Below are 12,968 nucleotides of genomic sequence, written 5' to 3'. Positions count from 1 at the left end.
TGGTGGGATATTTTATACCTATGTCTATATCAATATTTCTGTATCTATTCCTGCATCTATATCTGTATTCAACTCCATGTTTCACTGTGTATCTTTATTCATCATGTATATCTATATATCTGATATATTTGTATCTGTCTATCATCATCTATCAATCCACCTACATTTTGATTATTTTTCTATCTGTACTGAGAAGGTAATATTTACTCATATTCCAGACCAAATGTGTGAAGAAAATGTAATTTTTTGCTTCTATAACAGATGTAATCTTCCTCTCTCCATTTAACCCCACGGGGTGTTACATTGTAAGGAGAACTTTAAACATGTCAATTAACAGTGCCACTGTTTTTTTTTTCCAGTTAAAATAGTGTTCTGTGGATGCCTCGATCTCCTTTAGGCAAATGTCTGGCTGTTCATATTTTCTCCCCCAATAATCTGCTTCTATGCAAGTTGACATCTGGGTACAGAGGGGGCCTGTACCATTTGGAGTGGTTGGGAAAAAAGGGTGTTGTTTCCTGAATCCCCCATGTCTGTTGTGAGTAGCTGGTATTCTCTGGCTTTTTTTGAGTGGTGGGTGGCAGTTATGGCCAAAACTTGTGTTTCTGTCTATGTTTCCCTCACTTACTATAAGCTGTGATCCCTCTTAGAATCTTCTTGTTCCTTTACTGGGGTACATGGGAACCTCTCAATCATTTACATGCCTTATAGACCACAAGGAGCCAGGGTACTGAATAGACTCCTTTTTCAGATAACTTTTTATGCCAGAGTTCTACTAGTCATATACCATGATGGACCTAAAATTGAGTTGGTCGCTAGTTTCTTCTAAAGGCCTTTAGTTTCTCCAGATATGCTAACAGTGGTCCCACTGTTTTTTGGCCATTCCCAAAAATAATTGGGTAGGAATACCACCCTTGTGCAGCTTAGTCATGAGCAGTAGAAAAAATTAGAACCCTGAAATTTACTTTTATCCTACTTTCATCTCTCTTATCCTCCTATAGTCCTATTGAGGGAGAGGAAGAAAGGGACCAATTCTGTATTTCCTCTCCCTTTCTAACCCAACTCCCTTAATGTCATATCCCCTACTTCCTTTCATGGACTCAGGGAGGAAGGGGTATCATTATTGGGATTTGATATGTATTACAAATTATTCCAAGAATATTGGGATGGATGTCCATAAGGCCACAAATCTCCTTTGAAAGGGAAAAGTTATAACTGAGACTAAATTTATATAACCCACTTGATATGACTTCAGAACATTTAATGACCTAGGAATTGGTTATAAGTAAACACATCACCATAATGGAGTTTATCTATAAATATTACTTTAATCTTCTGGCAAGCATTATGACCTATAGCTCTTCTCAGTTAATGTGTCCTTTTCATCCATGAGTTTGTCAGTATTGTAATGTAACCTCCAACTGCCTACAACTATTGTATCACTTTCAGCCTAAAAAATTAAACCAGTGCTATTGATGTATTTTTCTCCAAGATTTCTTAAATGGAGACTTTCCATGATTGAAGCAGATTAATACCTTATCACAGTGATGAGACTAAGTTCAGACTGCCATTTCATTTATGTAACATGTTGGGGTAGATGTACTGTATGTATCATCCTGGATATTTAGTATGCATGCATATTTTTTCCAAAGGCATGAAAAACATTGTCATAGTTATTTATTTCACTTATTCAATAAAATATCTGTTGAATATTACTAAAAACAAAGCAATGAAATGTGGTTGCATAGATAAATAAAAAAATTTCCCGGGATATCTGGGTGGCTCATTCGGTTAGGCATCAATCTCTTGATTTTGGCTCGGGTCATGATCTCATAGTTCGTGAGATGGAGCCCCGCATTGGGCTCTGAGGTGAAAGCGTGGATCCTGCTTGGGATTCTCTCTCTGCCCTTCTGTCTTTGCCCCTCCCTTGTTTGTACTCTCTCTCTCTCTCTCAAAAATAAATAAACATAAAAAAAAAAAAAAAAGAAAAACATTTCCCTACCCTTCTCTTGGACATACAGCCAATCAAGATAATTAAGTATGTAAACAAATTATTTAATAGGATGTCTTTTTTTTAAATATACCTTTAATATACTTACCAGTTTCTTTAAAGTCCCTGTCTAATAACCCCAACAAGTGATTTGTATCTGCCTTAATTGGACATTTCTTTTCTTAATAATGGGTTAACATTTTCTTACATCTTGTAATTTTTATTGTATGCTTGACACTGTGGGGTAAAAGTATAATAGATACTGAAGTGAATAAAATTTACTTATGGAAAAAGGAATGCCTCTCCTTTGGTTTCTAGTTTGGGGAGTGGATGAATCAATACACTATGTAGGTAAGCTGTATTTAGGTTTTGTTTCACTTTAGTTACATTTAGTTAACCATTTGGTTCAAATATTTTGGGAGCAGATTTAGGATTTTCCCTTCAGCAGAGCTTGGAGTCTGGTCACTGAATCAAGTGATTATTGCCACCTAGGAAACTTTCTGCAGCATGGAAGTCCCCTCTCTGTCTTATTGACAAGTTCCAAACTTTGGAGGACATCTAAAAGTTCAGAGTGTCTGGCAGGCATTTCTCTCAGATCTGCTCAGGTTTTAGCCTTCAGATGGCTGCTGAAGTGTACTCAATGAAGGCTGAGTGCTTTGTGAGGGATTTCTGTGAACTCTTCTGCCTTGCTCTCAGTTTTTAGTGAGCTGTAATAAACATAAGAGTTAACAGAGTTATCATGGCAGAGTGCTGATGGGCTGGTAAGACCTTAGTGTGTGACACATGAGCTGGCTATTAAAAGATAAACAGGATTCAGACTGAGAGAAGTAGTAATAGAAGGACCCTAATCCATATGCTTTAACATTTAGGTTGATATTGATAGATCTACTTTACCTTATAACATCACCAGGAAAACTGATCCTTAGCTTGTGTGCTTTTCTTTTATTTGCTTTATATTTTATAGGCAAAATTGTATCATCAGGTATATACTGTCTCTTTTGTATATTATTTCCTGACAAAATTTAATTTTTGACTGACACACAAAAATACACGTTTTAACCAATACATTCTTTATTTAAAAAAATTATTTAAAAATTTTTTTAATGTTTATTTTTTATTTTTGACAGAGAGAGAGAGAGAGAGACAGACAGAGCATGAGTGGGGGAGGGGCAGAGAGAGAGGGAGACACAGAATCTGAAGCAGGCTCCAGACTCTGAGCTGTCCGCACAGAGCCCTACGCAGGGCTCGAACTCAAAGTTGGCGAGATCATGACCTGAGCCAAAGTCGGACGCTCAACCGACTAAGCCACCCAGGCACCCCCAATACCGTCTTTCTAATTGCATTTTATTTAGACTCATTGAGATTATCATTGTGTTTTGATAGGAATAGTTGCCCAGAAATAATTGTAGGTAATATTTAAGAGATACTTAACTATATTTAAAGGCTGGTGTAAATGCTTTATAGGAATTATCTCTTTTAGGACAACCCTTTGGATGCGGAACTAATATTATGGTCATCTTATGGATAAGAACATTAAGAATTACAGCACTTATATGACTTATTCAAGGTGATATGGTTAGCACTTGGTGGAGCCGGAGCCCAGTTTATTTGACCCTGCAGTCAGAGATGTTAATTGCTGAGTTCTCCGTTTTGCCAGTAGAAAGAGATGAAATCAGCAAGTCCTGATACTCCTGTGGAGTATCTCTGCTGTGATCTAATAATGAAGATGGCACTGCTTATAGAAAATTAAAGATTTGAACTGAAGTATTACAATCTTGCTATCAATCTTGCTTATTCTATGTTATCTCTAGGTAGGTATTTATATAATGTTTGTAAAAAATGATATTTAACTTGCCTCATTTTCTGTTGTTTTTCATTTACCTGTGTAGCACTAAGTAATCTATTTTAATGCCTCATTTTCTGTTGTTTTTCATTTACCTGTGTAGCACTAAGTAATCTATTTTAATCATCTAATTATGTACTTTAAGTATGAAAGAACATTCAGAGTCCCATCCTCAAGATTACTTTTTCAAAATACTCAACATATTTAATTAAAAGACTTGGTTAAGAAATATGGAAATGTGGGGTGCCTGTGTGGTTCATTTGGTTAAGTGTCTGACTCTTGATCTCAGCTCAGGTCTTGATCTCAGGGTTGTGAGTTCAAGCCCCACATTGGGCTCCACACTGAGTGTGGAGCCTACTTAAAAAAAAAATGAAAATGTTTCCACAAAATAAGATTTATAAAAATATTTTTCTTTAATTTACAAACATTAATTTTACTTATTAAACATCCATGGTAAGCTGTAAAGTAAAATAACAATCAACACGTAGTTTATATTTTCCTAAGTCATAAGTTGGAATGGCAAATATTAGAGAAATTATAGAAGAATAGAACCTGTTTTTGTGTATGTTTGGTATGACATTTAGCATTCTATTATTGATTTTTTATAGGCTTCCATGTGTGTCTACTTGCATACTTTCTTCATATGTAATATTTTGAACCCTACACATGTATTTAAGTCAGAGTTATTTTTTATTTTATTTTTTTTAATTTTTTTTAACATTTATTTATTTTTGAGACAGAGAGAGAGCATGAACGGGGGAGGGGCAGAGAGAGAGGGAGACACAGAATCGGAAGCAGGCTCCAGGCTCTGAGCCATCAGCCCAGAGCCCGACGCGGGGCTTGAACTCATGGACCGTGATGGTGACCTGAGCTGAAGTCGGGCGCTTAACCAACTGAGCCACCCAGGCGCCCCCAGAGTTATTTTTTAAAATGTTAATCAGATCATGTCACTTTCCCATTTTCAGCATTTTAATAGTTTCTCATCATCAGTATGAGATTTGAAGTCTTTACTATCACTTGCAAGGTCTTACATCAGCTGGCTTCTCTGACCTTATTTCTGACCCCTTTCATCCTGACTCATTCTTCTCCAGCCACCTAGTTTACTTGCTGCTCCTTCAACATGGTAAGAAAGATTCAACATGAGGAAATTACAGATTTTCTTCCATTTTTATGGAATGTTTATGTCCCAGATAATCACATAGTTTGCAGCCTGACTTCCTTCTTGTCTTCCTTCTTGCCTAAATACCATCTCCTCTGTGGAACCTTTCATGATTATCTAAAGTAGTACCCCTCTTTACCCTGTCTTTACATACTGTTCCTACAGTGCTGGGACCCAGGCTTTTACCACAAGTCTTAGCTCTCTGGAAATTCCATTGGCTAGGATACTCCTTCCATCCTGAAATCAAACTTCCCTATATATCAGAGGAGCCTGGTCATTCACTGGGAAGAGTTCTCAGATTCATTTTTAGCAATTGCTCAGAGTTCAGTGCTTACTGTCTAACTTCTTTTTCTGTTGGGATGGGAGCTGAGGGAGTAATACAATGTATTGGAAATGGAGAAGATTTTTACTTCAACCTGAGAAAGGCTACAAGTTAACAAGCCTGAGGTGAATACAGTAGAGTTCAAGAAAACCTACCAAAACTAAGAGATAACAGCAAAGCATGTATCAAGACCAGAGTCAAAGATATAAACATAAAAATTAAGGGGACGCCTGAGTGGCTCAGTTGGTTAAGTGTCTGACTTCGGCTCAGTCCATGATCTTGTGGTCCATGACTTGGAGCCCTGTGTCGGGCTCTGTGTTGACAGCTCAGAGACTGGAGCCTGCTTCAGATTCTGTGTTACCCTCTCTCCTTGCCCCTTCCCTGCTCACACTCTTTCTCGCTCTCCCAGAAATTAAATATATATATATATATATATATATATATATATATATATATATATATATATATATTTATTTATTTAAAATAATTTTTTAAAAAATAAAAGTTAGGTAGATAAGGGGGAGAGCAGAATAATTGAAAGTTAATTGAGTGGAATCTGGAGAAAATGCCTAGAGATTCATGCTAGTTTACTGACATAGGTATGTATTAGTTATGATGTGATGGACCCCAAGACAAAAAGTGCCAGGAGTATGTATTATCAGGTACAGGGTTAGGTGTTTAAAATATTTTCGTCACAATGATGTTGAACAGTTTACAGATGCAGGAAGTATAATAGAAAATCATAAGCAGTTCTATCTTATTGCAGTGCTGTGGACATGATGTTATGCTCCATGGGTGAGGTATGATTTGAGTTGGGCCTTGAGTGTTGGGTAATAGTTGTAGGCAAGAGTAGGCAGTAAGATGGGAACAGATGTACACAGGCCATGAAAGAATATCATGAAAAGTTCAAAGGTAGGGACTTGGGGGATATGTTAGAGGAATAAAAAAGGGCTTTTTATCCTATCTTATTAATGTCAGATTAAATTCAATATGTGTAAAATTAAACAGATCTTAGCTATATTTTGGACTATATCCTAGGGCATATGTAAAGGTTGATATCAGCTACAAAACCTGAATACCAACCTCTGTCAATTACTGAATTACCAAGAGGAACAAAAATTGCAAAGTTTTTCTGATGATAATCACTAATTCAGTAAGCACTTGGGTGCAGTTTATTTGGACAAACATTTATTGAGCTCTAATGTGATAGGTAGTGTATTCAATGATGGGCTTATGAAGATAAGTAAGATGTAGTCCCTCAAGGGGCACAATAGTGGGAGAGACAGATTGGTAGATAATTAAAATACAGCTTTCTACATGTACAGTGCGTACTCACCAATATTGAGATTTCCCTTACATCTGTAATTATTATTCAAACCAATAAGGAATTGATTGTTAAAGAGAAGTACTTCTGATTTCTAGATTTTTTGTTTTTGTATTTGAGCAAGAACATGTACATTTTTTGTTTATATTATACATATATTTAGACTTTAAAAATGATTTACAGATATCAAGGGATATTTTATGAATTGGACAGTAAACATTTTTTAGGTCAGAAAGAAATAAAGGCGATCATAATAGAATATGCTGTTAGTTATAAATAAGGATTTCATTGGCTGGACCCCTATCTTTTATCCTATGTCATCATATCCAGTGAAAACTCAGAACTTCACAGGCTTTCTCTCACACATCTCTTGGAAGCATAGTGATTTATTGTTTGTTGTTGTTCCTGGTTGATGCCAGGGTGTTTACCTGCCATCTCATGTGTGTTTGAGTTAGCATTAGATGGACGACTGGATGCAAACATAAGTATCCTACAGGTCAGTGTTTGTAAGTTGCATTAAAATCAGAAAAAACAACAGTAGTTTGCCTTTTTGGAAGACCTTTATATATGAGCATAACCAATATTTTTAGAAACCTCTCAATTGAACAAATTAATACTTCTATATACAAGTAGGAATTTGATCCTAGAAACAACAATAATGAAAATCAAAAACTATGATTCAATAATGATTTCTACTTGGTGCCTGATAGATTGAACGTAGCAGTAGTAAGGATGGGATGCCTAGTCCTTTAAGTCAATGAGGAATAGGATACAGGTGTAGTCATGACTTAGATTCCATAGGAGAAACCACAAAACAGATTTTTACAATTTCTGTCACTGAGGGTTTTATCTTCACACCTGTGTAAACCATCAGAGATTATGCAGCTCATACTTTCTTCGTAGAGTAAATCATTACTTGCCACATTTACTGCTGTACTTTCCTGAAGTCCAGCTTGATGGACTATAAAAATGAGAATGATTTACTCTCAATATATTTCTATTGAAGCAATAATCATTGCAAGCCATGAACATACACAGGCTGTTTTCCTTCTGGGTGAGCATATCTCAAACCAGCTCAAGAAAGAGAAAGTTTAGGAATGTAGGTAAGATGGGTGAAGCCACTCAACAGATGTTGAGTGAGTGTAATGTGTTCATGCCATACTAGGTGCTATACGTGCTGGTAAGGAAGAATTAGGTGGCAATTTAAAAAAGTGTCAAGGGGAGACTAATAGTGTTGAAAGTTTGAAGAGGACAAGATGGAGGACAAACCATGTATCTTAAGATGTTTGGTTTCAATTATCCGGAAGACCATACTCAAAGCAGGAAGATACATGTTTGAGGGTAGAGAGACCGCTAGGCTTCAAGTCAGGACCTAGAGGCTAATTTTGTTTTGGCATTAATTTGCATTTTCAATTTAGGCAATGGGCTTTAAAGAATTAAATTTCAGTTTTGTCCTCTGTACAGTGGTCTACTTTATGTATGAGTTGTTTCAGGTCTGACTCTGTGATCCATGAATTCTTTCTCTAGTTCCACTGAGGAAAGAACAAGAGAAACAGGATTTAGATAATAAAACATAGGAAGTTAGAAATAAAGACACAATAGCTGGTGATGAGAGAGACTCAATATCAGGAAATGCTTTTAAGAGAAGTCAAGATGCCACTGTTTCAGCAGATAAGTGATAATGTTTGGCTTTCTAGGCTGCTCAAATCACTGGCTGAAAGCAGTAGGGACAGATGATTTCCATGGGCTTCTTCAGCCTTCTGAATCACTTCCTAGATTGCCAGCTTTGAAGTGTCAAAGAGAAACAAAGGTGGATTTTGTTCAAGATGGCAAGACAGATTTTATTCAGATTATTGCAGTGGGGGAGAGGCACTTCAGTATAAACAGCTCAAATCCACTGAAACAAAAGGTAGGAAGCTTGTTTAAATGCTGGGGGATGCTAAAGGAAATGTCCTGGGCAGGAGCTGTGTGGGGGATGTTAGGGTAGGGGCGGTTGGTCAGTGTGCTCAGGCCTTGTGTCTGCTAAGTGGCATGTATTGAAGTTAGACTCCTACCTCCCATAGGGGCCCTAGTCTTCTTGATTACATTTCAAAGGGATGACTCCTAGGTCCTTGAGAGAGACCTTTCTGGGTTATAAAAGATATATTTTAAAGAGATAGAGGTAGGATTTACAACTGTATACTTTCTAAAGTAAATGCTCTGAGAAAAAGGAGGTCAGGGGACTGAAGTCATGTTTTGGCTGGAAGAAACAGTAAATTCTTTTGGCAACACTGAACTTTCTCAGGCAGATATTTTAAGGGGCTTGGGGTAGTCATTCTAGGGACATGACCTTGAGCTGATAGAAGCTATGCTGGAGTTTGGTCAAATGCCTTGGTGTGTGTGAGGGAAGTAGATGCAGTCATCTGTGCTGAGAATCTGTGCAGCCAGTCTGCAATTCTCAGAAGGCAAACTGTAAAATTATACTTACTGTTGGCTTTCAGGATAAAGATGTTTTCCCTCCATGTTGTTCTGAAGCTCCCTCATTGGAACTACAACTGTCTTCTTGTACCTTAGTTTTTACTCTTGCAGCTCACTTGGTTACTAAAATGATGGAAAATTAGGGAACAGTCTTACTCGAACTGCTCAAACACACCTTGTGTAATGCATGTCCCCACTAGATGGCACTCTAATCATAGAACTATCATTTAAAAAAATCAATAATATCGACTTTATATGTGAAAAATTCCACTTACTTTCTGTCTTAAAATTGTTTTCTCTTTACCACTCAAATGAAAAGCATAGCTCTCAGAACACTTGAATTTTTTATATGTAGTTTTAGAAAATTGTCAAGTTCAGTTATTTTGTTGGGCATTCAATAATTTATAAGGCCTTTTTATACGCCATATAACAAGAAGCAAAATTCAATAAATACATGGGTGGTATGAAATATTAGTTTATGTTTAGTTGGTTCAGTTTGGTTGTTGTAAAGTGAATTATACACTTTTTAAACTCTACAAAGTAATGTAAAAATTTTAAAGTGTTTCAAAAACATAAGGGAGGTGTGAAGGGAAATGCGATTGCTGTGAAATAAGCCAGAAAAATGGCCTTTTTGCATTCCCATTTTGACATCTCTATGTATTTGTTGCTTATAACTATGGTTATACTTAATGGAAATAAATGGGTTTTTAAGAACTTTCCATAAAAATCTCTTCTAAAAATCTCAGCTCCAAAGATAGGTAACTGTCCTCTCTCCTCTGCTTGGTCTTTCAGGAACCTGGCTTTCACTGATGAACAATGGATAATTTACATATGTATTTATACGTCAATAGCAGGAAGCTTTTAAAATTAGAATGAAAGTGACCTTTCCATTTCTGGAATGACCAAATAGACCAGAAATCAAAACTAAATTTATCTGTGGTTTAGCCTAGTTGAACTAGGAGGGGAAAAAATAAGATAAGTAGATAAAGTATGCATTGCAAAAGTGATTCGTTTTTCAGGAATAAAACGAAAGATTTATAGTCAAATAGCAAAGAGGCCCATATTTAGGGTTGGTTTTCAATAGCAACAAGAGTCCAAATTAAGAATAAAACAAAATAGGAAATAAATGTCAAGCAATGTACATTTTCTTTCATAAACTCAATACCTGAAAAATGACTTTCTATACAATGATAAATTTCATAAGATTTTTTTAAAATAGTATGAATACAACCTGAAGAAACATTATCTGATTTTAAAATGTAGATTTAAAAGGTAGATAACTTAGGAAAAAATATATTCTTTGTAAAAGGATTAATTTCACTTTTCTTTTTGGTGAATTATATGAAGTCATTTGAAATATGATTAAAATTAAATATGTATATAACTTATAAGAATATATTAATTGGTACTTGTATGTTTCTTACCCTCCTGGAGTAATTTATTTACTTCTCCCTCTTTGTTTTTTTAATATTTTGAATTTCTTATTAAAGTTTATAATTTCCCTGGGTAAGTCCAATGTGTGTCTTGTAGTAGATATCTGATAAATGTGTGAATAAATTGGTGAATATTGTATGAAGAGACATGAGTTTATACAGCTATGAAAGCAAATTATGAAAATTTATAATATAGTTGAAAGAATAAACAAATTATCTTCCAAGTGGCCAAAATGGCCTTAATATTCCTTCTTTGCTTGACTGAACTTTAGACAGGTTTCTTCCTAATTGTAGGCACCTGATTTTTGTCTTAGAGCATTCTCTTTAAAAAACTTGCTATTGTAGGGGCACCTGTGTGGCTCAGTCAGTTGAGTGTCTAGCTCTTGATTTTGGCCCAGGTCATGATTCCAGGGTTCTGGCATCAAGCCCTGTGTGGGGTTCCACGGTCAGCATGGAGCCTGCTTAAGATTCTCTCACTCCTTCTGCCCCTCTCCCCCGCTCACACACACTCTCTAAATAAAAAGACAAAAACAAAAAAATAACTTGCTATTGTCAATTCTTTGTCCGTCTCTTAGATATAAGTCTTCTCTCTGCCTTCAGCTGATTTTACAGCCCAAGAGTATCTTTCTTTCTCTTAGACCTGGGAGCCATCCCTTTGAAATATAATCATCAAGAAAGGTAGTACCCCTATTACTCATTCTTTGTGTGAGGCTAGGAGCCTAATTTATTTAAGTGCCAGTCAGTAAACACTGATGGACTGATCCCACTGGCCATCTCTCCCTCCACCAGCCAAATTCCTTCAGTCCAGTACTTTTCCATTAGCTTACCCCAGTGATGAAAAATTGTCTCTTCTCTTTTTTGTTTCATGGAATTGAATTCACTCCCTCTACCCTATAACTGTAAACTTGAATTAAGTCTTCCTTGCTTTTTAATTTGTCTTGTGCAATTTTCTTTGAAACTAGTTTCATTTTTAAGAACCAAATGGATATTGGAACAAAAAATGTGCTATACTAGGTTACACTGGTGGTTATTTGGGCCAGTGTTATTTCCCTAATAGGAGTATTAGAGATGTTTGTATTATTTTTATGAATATCGACTTCAAATGTTTAGGATATACTGCAACCATCTATATAATTATTAATATTTTATTTTCTCTTAGAAAGAAATAAAAATTATTATAAATCACTCCAGTAAAAGTGTTAACAGAGGTCTGGTATCAGGGTTGGGAGGGGAGTATGCTTTTGTGTGGCAGGGTCATAGATGTCATTCAGGGAGGGTAAACCAGAATTAGAGGAGCATCTTTTCAGAGTTCCATGTAACATCTTAGGATATACACACTCACAGTCAATATGCTTGAAATTAATATGGGGCCCTGTTGATCCCATAATTGATCATTGAGGACCCAGACTTAGGGATTCCACATACTTGATCATGGTTTTTATGGCATTACTTGATTATCTTCTAAAAATATTTCTTTGAAACTTAAAGGGATGAGTTTAATGATACAGATTTTGATTATATACTCCTCAGATTATCCCTCAATAATCTGCAAAATCTCTGTAGAGATTATTGCAGCTCTACAATTCTAAAGGGAAGGTCAGATAACTATGTTCATAGAGTAACTGACTATGAAATTTTAATACTGGAAAGGAAGGAAGCTGCTTCTCCATTGCCCTGAACTCACTAGTCAAGATCATAATACAATTGTGTTTTGTGTTAAGCTATCTCAACCTAATTTTGAAGTCCTGGATAGAAGTTGACCTCTTCTCCTTGATTAGTTAATTAAGTTTACACCCAACCACTTCTTTTATTGAGCTTTCATACTGGGTCTACTGTATACCCACCCTAATTGTCCCAGGGCCAGGTACTGATAATTGGGGACAGCCCCTATGTTCTTGTCCTGGGAAACTGAAATTATGCAGTTTAGCCAGTCCACTAGGAGCCTTAGAAACCTACATAACTAGAAGCCACACATAAGCTGCCTCCTACTAGTCCAGCTTGCTTATACCCTGTTCTGGGATGTGACCCCCTGTGTAGCCCTGACTGGCAGGCTTTTCTATTTTGGAGCTGTAAGTAATAGTTCTGCATTTCATCTATTCAAGTATCAGTGTGTTGTGTTCTGTCATGAAAGAATCTTTATATCTTATAAAACAAAAGTTTTATAACCTTTATAACAAAAGTCAGTAAATTCCATGCTCTCTTCTGTTGCTTCCAGACCATTGATATCACACCAGAGCTGATCCATCCCTCTTTCTTTATGACCCATGCCATCTAATCATGTCACTTTCCTTTTATTATGACTATTGTCTGTCAGCATCTGTGTTTTACTTTTACCTTATTTCAATTAATTAAACACATCTTATTTCCATAAGATATTTCATATTTCCATATTATTCCAATGTTGGACATTTCAGTAAGAAGCTTTAATATTAAGTCCATTATC

The sequence above is a fragment of the Panthera onca genome, chromosome B4, assembly GCF_046562875.1.
Source record: "Panthera onca isolate mPanOnc1 chromosome B4, mPanOnc1 haplotype 2, whole genome shotgun sequence".
Lineage (NCBI taxonomy): Eukaryota > Metazoa > Chordata > Mammalia > Carnivora > Felidae > Panthera > Panthera onca.
This window is presented reverse-complemented; position numbering follows the sequence as displayed.